Source organism: Petaurus breviceps, unplaced genomic scaffold (genome assembly GCF_028583685.1).
Source record: "Petaurus breviceps papuanus isolate PSGF00001 unplaced genomic scaffold, PetGlider_PUasm1.0 90537, whole genome shotgun sequence".
NCBI lineage: Eukaryota > Metazoa > Chordata > Mammalia > Diprotodontia > Petauridae > Petaurus > Petaurus breviceps.
The window spans coordinates 43449-53296 of NW_027187271.1; positions in this window are offsets into that span (position 1 = coordinate 43449).

The window sequence follows — 9848 nt, forward strand, 5'->3', positions numbered from 1 at the left end:
GCTCTTCAACATATATATTGATACATATATATATATATATATATATATATATATATATATATATGCAAATACTCAAATACTATATATACTCAAATACCCTAATTTCCCAGGTCTTCAGTTTACTCAGTTCTCATGAACTCCTTCCACTCCGCCTCTAGAGATGGTCATATGCTTCAAGTTTCCATCACCCACAAGTGTTCCACTCAACATGTTTATAAACCCTGAAATTCCTTTATTTGATCAAAAAAATTTTTTTTTCATTCCATCTTTCCCCATGTCTTACAACTCCTATGCTTTGTCCTTATCTGGACCTCTATCCCTCATTTTTTTTCCCAGATCTTTACCCCACCACTGTTTTCATACTTTCTCTTCTCTGACTCAATCCCAAGTGAACCTATTTATCTCTGCACTACTCTCTACTCTCAAATCCCTCCTACTCCTTGTCCTATAACCAATTGACCCTCTATATTGATGAACCCCAACCCTGGATTATTCCCACCATCTTTCTCCTTTATTCCTAGTTACATATTGCTGAACTGATTTCCAGGAAATCACAAAATCACAACTGACTGAGTCTACTACAAACTTATGTTCTCTAATCTCAACTGGGTCTTCACTTGCAGCAAGGCAATCATTCTATTTTTTAACCAAGTTATTACTCTATTTTCTACAAGAACTGTTTCAAACTTTCTCATAACTTCTCAAGCCTCGCATGACAACCCTTTCTGCAATCCTCTCAGCTGCAGAACTTCACTGGAAACGTTGAGTGTTATTTGCTTGAAAACTCCCCTTTTTCCTCTTCTCATCTTCTGAAATCATTCAGGAGTCTTCTTCCACTATTTTATCTTTTACTCTGGTGCCCTCCTCCTTTCCAAAGCCAATTCCTCTTTATTTACCTTTGATCCCAAAGATGATTGTTCTACTTTTTCTGTTATATTTTTATGCTCTCCCTGCCTACAAACATGTTCATATATTCCCAATCTTTAAAAAAATCCTTACTTGATCCTATTGTAAGGGTGTGTATGTTGTGAGTAAGGAAGTTCAGTCAAATCAATCAATTGATCAATCACTAATCACAGCATCCTGCTGACAAAATGGGTGAGAACACCTCTATTTTGTTTATGAATCAATCCATTGTAATAATCTAAGTATGAACAACCTAGTTAATGAAATTTAGGAACAGAAATGCTTCTTAGCCATTTGATAATATATGACATGTATGATATATGACATATGATAACTTATTTATATAACACATTAAAGTTTACAAAAGCAAATTACAGATATTATTTTATCTTAATGGTCCTGGGGGGCAGATTCTATTCTTATCCCTATTTTACAGACAAGGAAACTGAGGCAGACAGTTTAAGTGACCTGCCACACAACTAGTAAATATCTGAGGCTGGATTAGCATTCAGATCTTCCTGATTCCAGAGCCAGAACTCCATCTGCTTTACTATCTATTAACAGAAATGTATTGGGATTGGCTAAAGAGAATCAGTTTCCTCCATATCCCACCCCATCCCCGTCCCCAACCCTAAATTCTTACATCTCACAGGCTTGATTGTTAATTTCTTTCTCCTCTAGGTTGGGCAGACTTACCGAGTTCTGAGCTTGCTTATCCCACAGGGTAGGACTGAGTCTTAGTATCTTTAATTAGTGCCAAGCACTTTATAAATATTATCTTCTTTGATCCTCACAACAACCCTGATAGGTAGGTGCTATTATTATCCCTATTTTACAGTTGAGGAAACTGAGGCAGACAAAGGTTAAGTGACTTGCCCAGGGATACACAGTTACTGTGTCTGAGGCTGGATTGGAACTCAGGTCTTCCTGACCTGCCTAGCACTCAATCCACTGCATCCCCTCACTCCTTCTTCTAGAGGATTCTAGGATCTATTTGTTCAGCCTTAGTTTTCTTCCTGAGCTACAATCCCACAGCACCAACTGCCTTTTATTTTATTTTTTAATAGTATGTTCTTTTTCTCCAATTATATGTCAAGACAATTTTTAGCTTTCCTTTTTACAAGATTTTGAGTTCCAAATTTTTCTCCCTCCCTTCCCCTCTTCCTAAAATGGTAGGAATTTGATATAGGTTATGTATGTGCAATTATGTAAAGCATATTTCCATATTAGTCACAGTTGTGAGAGAAGAAACAGATCAAAAGGAAAAAAACTGCAAAAATATAAAGTAGTTTAAAAAGGGTACTTAAATCTGCATTCTGAGTCCATTAGTCCTTTATCTGGTTGTGGATAGTGTTTTCCATCATGACTCCTTTGTACTTGTCTTGGATCATTGTGTTGCTGAAAAGAGCTAAGTCATTCATAGTTGACCATCACATAATGTTGCTAATACTGTGTACAATATTTTCCTGGTTCTACTCATTTTACTTTGCATCAGTTCATATAAGTCTTTCCAGGTTTTTCTGAAATTTACCTGCTCATCATTTCTTATTGCATAATAGTATTCCATTACATTCATATACCACAACTTATTCAGCCATTTCCCAATTGATGGAGTAATATTTCACCACCATGAAAAGGACTGCTATAAATATTTCTGCATGAGTAGGTCCTTTTCCCTTTTTATGATCTCTCTGGATTATAGACCTAATAGTGGTACTGCTGGATCAAAGGGTATGCAGTTTGCTTGCCCTTTGGGCATACCAACTGCCTTTTAGATATCTCAAACTACATGTCCCATAGGTATCTCAAATGCAATATGAACTTATCTGCTCCCCTCTTCCCTCTTTCAAATTTCCTTTGAGCCCAAGTTACCCCACTTACCCAGGCCTGCAACATCAGCATCCTAAACGCTTCACACGCACCCAAAATATTCAATGAGTTGTCAAATCTTGCCTCTGCCTTTACAATATTTTTTGTGCATATTTCCTTTTCTCAACTTGCACAACCACCTCCTCCTGGTTCAGGCCTTCATTGCTTCTCACCTGGACTTTTGCAACAGGCTTCTAGTTGATTTCCTTTCCACATCTTCTTTTCACCCCAATCCTTTCTCCACTCAATGGCCAAAGTGATTTCTATAAACCATAGGTCTTCCCATCTCATTCCTTTGCCCCCAACTTAAATAGCTCCAAGGCTCCTTATTACCACTAAGTTCAAATATAGTGTTTTCTGTCTGGCATGAAAGCTTTTCGTAATGTGGAGCCTTTCTAACATTTTAATTTCTTACAGTTTACTCCCATCCATGCTCTCTATGCTCCAGATATGGAAAACTCAAATGAGATATTATTTGTAAAGCACTTAGCACAGCTCCTGGCACATAGTATATGCTTAATAAATGATCTGCATCTCCTATTCCCAATTTGTCTTTCATTGCACACAACCCTGTCTCCTATTTCTGTGCCTTTGTATGGACTGTCTTGGATCTTTGTGTTGCCTGAAGAGTCTCCCCTCAGTCTCTTTATTTCCCTCAGCTTGCCCATGCCCTCCCAGGCTTTCCAGGCTCTTCACCTTGGTTTAGCTCTAGGTAGTACAGTATTGCCTCTGGCCCCAGACACATGCCTGCTTACCCCAGGTCTGAGCCTGGGGGCTGAATCTTCTCTCATATCAACAGGCCACTCACTGCATGGTTCTCTTTTGGCCTCCAGAATAAGACACTTTAACCTGCCCAGGGGAGAATAATGGGAAAAGTTGTTGCTTGAAGCCTGGGAAGCTTCCTCTTGTTTACCTAGTCTTCTTTCCCCTATGGAGACTTTCATTCTTTTTGCCCAGGCTAATCCATGAGGTCCAGATTCCCATAGCTTTTTCTTCTCTATTTTTTTTGGCGGGGGGGGAGGGGGGAGAAGAAGCATCATGCAAATTAACGAAAAATTGCTTTGGTTCTTGACAAGCCATCAGCTGGGCACTCCTGTGATTGGAAACACACACACTCTCTCTCTACTTCCCCGCCCCCCTCCCCCCCTGCCCCGCCCTGGCTCTGTCTCCTTCCCGTGGATACCACCATCTTACCCTCAGTCCCACCATTTACAAAAACCAGTTTCTTTTTGAGAATATTTGGCTGATACAGAGACCTGATACAATTGTAAAGAAAGAAGGAAAAAGCTGAACATGTTTCAGTGATTGCCATTTTGGAGCAGAAGATGGGGGTATGGGACTTTACATCATGGTCTAGGCAGACAGGAAAAAGCTACCTTCTATCCGCTTGCTCTTGCCCCTCTCCTTCTATCAAGTTCACAGCCAGAGTGATTGGTTCTCAATCTCCCCCTCCCCCTATCACCTGCACTGTTGTGCCAAAGAAACCCCATCTGACCTCTTGCCTCCCACAATACTTTGCTTGTCACTTTTCTTTCCTCTCTGGGGTTAGAAATTTTGCAGTCCTTTGCAAAACCAACTGCAGGGACCCTAATGTGGAATTATCAGCATCAAAATAAGCATCATTACTTAACCGTACAAAGATGATTAACTCAGCATTCCAGGTAATGATCTCAGAGTGCCATTCATAGCAAAGAGATGTGATAGCAAAGAGACACGTAACACATACAGCACAGTATAAAGCATCATTTGACAGGCTGTTTTAATGACTACAGGTTTAAATTACATGTAGGATATATTATGTGAACATGACACAACAATTTGTCAATATCCAAAGAATATAACTTTGTGTAACAGCAACACAAAGGAAAAGCATGAATAGCCTGCAGAATAACAAAATATATATATGAAAAGCTGTAAATGTGCAAACAAGCATCAAGGAAATAGACTAATATAACTACAATGTATGTACAATACTAGCACAAAAGCAATCAAACATGAACTTAAAAACAATAAAACATATTCAAAACTCTTGACAATAATATGATACACCCATCAAAATCCAATAACATTCAAAGCACATATTACATAAGTAAAGATAACCATTGTCTTCAGGTTCTACATGTAGTGATTTCCCCAATTCTCCCCGTAACAGAGTCAGCCCAGTCATTTATTTAAGAAATTTGCTCTTTTGGGTCCTTCTAGCCTATCTTCCCCTCAGCTAGTTGAGGACACGGGATTTTTAGAGTCCTTATTAGAACTGTAGACCTGAATTCCCAAATCTATACTTGTGAAAGGCCCAGGTAGGTTGACAATATGACTACACATGATTGTGTTTGTACAATGGGAATCCTTATGACTGAATTTTCTAGGCAGAAAAACCAATACTTTTTCTATAGTTTCTATACTCTCTCCTAATTTGAATTGATCATTGGGTTACAGTACACAGCCTTCTTCACTTGAAATATCTGAAATGACTGATTCCAACAATCTTTGCACTATTGGCAGGCTATGATGGGAGCAATATCTGCCATGTAGGCCAGGCTAGTTTTTTCCTTAAAGGGTATTAAAGCTGTGCTTTAGAATTAATTGGCTCAGGGGAGTAAGGTTTAGGTCGTTAATAGGTTGTTAATGTGGCTTCCTGATCAGCCTAAGTAGAAAAGCCAGACCATGAGAAGACAGGAGTGGTTCCCTCCTTAGGTTTGACCAGTCCATCAGCATGACCAGCAAAAGGATAGGGAAGCTGTTTTCAACTGAATCAATACTGTATCTTTGCTGAATATGCCTTCCATGTTAACTGTTAGATCAGAGGTTGTCAAACTATGTCAAGGCTGAGGACCAAATAAACCTACCATTATGAAGGGGAAAAAAAGACAGGAACCAGATTTGGTCTTCTGCCCAATCTGTGGTTTTCTGACACTGGATTAGATGGTCACCAAGTGAATTGGGCCTGGCTTATAAGTGATGATAGTTTGAAGTATTACATTGGAATAGCCTTGTGAAACTAGGCAGGGAAAACAGCAAAGACCTGGCTTCCATGCTTCTGGTGGTGTTTTTGGCAATGCTTGCCAAATACTGTCAGGTGTCCATTCAGCAGTTAGGGATATATGAATCAATAAACTACTCAATCAACTGATTAAAAAGTAGAATTGACCAAATGGAAAAGGAGGTACAAAAGCTAACTGAAGAAAACAATTTGTTAAAAATTAGAATTGAGCACGAGACATTAAGAATTAGTCAAACAAAATCAAAAGAATGAAAAAAATAAAAGAAAATACAAAATGCCTTATTGGAAAAAACAATTTTCCTGGAAAATAGATCCAGGAGAGATAATTTAAGAATTATTGGTCTACCTGAAAGTCATGATAAAAAAAAGAGTTTGGAGAGCATCTTTCAAGAAATAATCAAAGAAAACTGCCCTGCCATCAAAGAACCAAAGGGTAAAATGGTGATCAAAAAATCCACTGATCACCTCCCAAAAAAGATCCCAAAATGAAAACACCAAGGAATATTGTAGCCAAATTCCAGAATTATCAGGTCAAGGAGAAAATACTGCAAGCAGTTATGAAGAAACAATTTAAATATTGTGAAATCACAGTCAGGATTACACAGGAACTTGCAACTTCTACACTAAAAGATTAGAGGTCTTGGAATATGATATTCCATAAGGCAAAGTAGCTTAGATCACAACCAAGGATCAACTACCCAACAAAACTGAGTACAATCTTTCAGGGGAGGAGTTGAATATTCAATGAAATAGGGGTCTTCAAAATTTTCCTGATGAAAAATCTAGAGCAGAACAAAAATTTAATCTCCAAGCACAAGATTCAAAAGAAGTATAAAAAGGTAAACAGGAAAAGAAAAAACAAACATGTTATTCATTAAGGTTAAGCTGTTTACATCCGGTAAACATGGGTAGATGGTACTTGTAACTCCTGAGAAAGGTATCTTTATTATGAAATTTAGAAGGAATATACATAGACTGGGTATGGATAAAAGTTGTCTTTGATGTGATGATAAAAAATATTAATTAAGGGGTGAAAAAAAGTTTGTACTGGGAGAAGAGGAAAGGAGGAGGTAGAAAGGGGTAAATACATCACAAGAAATAGCTCAAAGACCTATTGCAGTAGAGGGGAAAAAGGGGAGGGAGGAGTGTATTGTCTGAACCATACTCTCATTGAATTTGTCTCAAAAAAAGGAATATCATACATACTCAATTGTGCATAGAAATTTATCTTACCCTGTAGGAAGTATGAGGAGAAAAGGGGAAGAAAAGGGAGGGGGTTCATAGAAGGTAGGAAAGAAGTTGTAGGGGAAAGGGAAAGGAAAAGGGAGTGGGGATGATAGAAGGGAGGACAGATTGAGAGAGGTAGTAGTCTGAAGCAAAACACAGATGGGAAGAAAAAGGGAGAAAGGAGAGAGAAAAACATAAACAGGGGGGAAAATAGGATGGAAAGAAAGACACAGTTTGTAATCATAACTGTGAATGTTAATGGGATGAACTCTCCCATAAAACAGAAGCAGATGCACCAAGTGGTATAGCATCCAAATTCTTAGAGAAGTTAAGTGAATTACAGGAAGAAATAGACAACAAAACTATACTAGTGGGAGACCTCAACCTCCCATTCTCAGAGCTAGATAAATCTAACCACAAAATAAACAAGAAAGAAATTAAGGAGGTGAATAGAATCTTAGAAAAGTTAGATAATGGTAGACCTCTGGAGAAAATTGAATGGGGAGAGAAAGGAATATACCTTTTCCTCAGTGATACATGGCACCTACACACAGATTGACCATGTACTAAGACATAAAAATCTCACAATCAAATGCAGAAAGGCAGAAATGTAATAAAAATTACATGTAATAAAGAGCCATGGAAAGACAGATTGAAGATTAATTGGAAGCTAAATAATCTAATCCTAAGGAATGAGTGGGTCAAACAACAAATCACAGAAGCAATCAATAACTTCATCCAAGAGAATAACAATAATGAGACAACATTCCAAAAACTTATGGGATGTAGCCAAAGCAGTTCTTAGGGGAAATTTTATATCTCTCAATGTTTATGTGAATAAAATAGAGAAAGAGGAGATCAATAAATTGGGCATGTAACTAAAAAAGCTAGAAAGAGAACAAATTTAAAATCCCCAATTAAATACCAAATTAGAAATTCTGAAAACCAAAGGAAGAATCACTTAAATTGAAATTAAGAAAACTGTTGAATTAATAAATAAAACTCAGAGCTGGTCTTATGAAGGAAAAAAAAAGATAAATCTTTGGTTAATTTGATTTTTAAAAAAGGAAGAAGAAAATCAAATTGCCAGTATCAAAAATGAAAAGGGTGAATTCACCACCAATGAAGAGGAAATTAAAACAATTGTTAGGAATTATTTTGTCCAACTGTATGCCAATAAATTTGACAATCTTTGTGAAATGGATGAATATTTATAAAAATATAAATTGCCCAGATTAACAGAAGAGGAAATAAAATACTTATATAAACTCATTTCAGAAAAAGAAATTGAACAAGCCATCAGTGAACTCCCTAAGAAAAAATATCCAGGGCCAGATGGATTTACAAGTGAATTCTATCAAACATTTAAAGAATAATTAATTCCAATACTATATAAACTATTTGGGAAAATAGGCAAAGAAGTCCTACCAAGTTCTTTTTTTTTTTTTTTTTTTTTTGCTTTTTGGAGGGGGGAACGTAGGGCGATTAAGTGACTTGTCCAACTTTACATGGCTAGTTCTGTGTTAAGTGTCTGAGGCCATATTTGAACTCAGGTCCTCCTGACTCCAGGGCCAGTGCTCTATTCACTGCACCACCTAGCTGTCTCCCAAATTCTTTTTATGATACAAAATAGTGCTAATACCTAAATCAGGAAGAACCAAAACGGAGAAAGAAAATTATAGATCAATTTTCCTAATGAATATAGATGCAAAAAAAGTTAAATAAAATATTAGCAAAGAGATTATAGCAATTTATAATAGGAATAATACACTATAACCAGGTAGGTTTTATACCAGGGATACAGGGCTGATTCAATATTAGGAAAACTATCAACATAATTGACAATATCAACAACAAAATTAACAGAAATCATACGATTATCTCAATAGACACATAAAAAGCATTTGAGAAAATACAACACTATTAAAAAATGCTAGAGTGCATAGGAATAAATGGAGACTTCCTTAAAATGATAAGTAGCATCCATCTAAAACCATCAGCAAGCATTATATATAATGGGGATAAACTATAAGATCAGAGAAGAAACAAAGATGTCCATTATCACCACTATTGTTCAATATTATACTAGAAATGTTAGCTTAAAGCAATAAGAGAAGAAAAAGAAATTGAAGGAATAGGTAAAGAAGAAACAAAACTATCACTCTTTGCAGATGATATGATGTTATACTTAGAAAATCAACTAAAAAAACTACTTGAAATAATAAACAACTTTAGCAAAGCTGCAGAATATAAAATAAATCCACATAGATCATCAGCATTTCAATGTATTACTAACAAAGCCCAACAGCAAGAGGTAGAATGAGAAATTCCATTTAAAGTTATTGTAGATAGCATAAAATATTTGGGAGTCTACCTGCCAAGACAAACCCAAGAACTATATGAACATAATTACAAAACAGTTTTCATACAGATAAAGTCAGATCTAAATAGTTGGAAAAATATTAGTTATTCATGGCTAGGCCAAGCTAATATGATAAAAAATTACAATTCTACATAAATTAACATAATATTCAGTACTATACCAATCAAACTACAAAAACATTATTTTATAGAGCTAGAAAAAATAATAACAAAATTCATCTGGAAAAACGAAAGATTCAGAATATCAAGGTAATTAATAAAAAGAAATGCAAGATCAGTGAAAGGAAAGGTCAAATTAACATTTTTGTCCTCTTGAAGTAAAATTAAGCATCTCAGCATTTTCTTTTGCTTTGGTTTTCTATTCTTTCATTTCTTCTTCTGATCTCAAGTAAATACTTATAGATAGATGGCTTACCTTTACCTTACACCAGCGCATCAGTGAAGTGTCAAATTACAACTT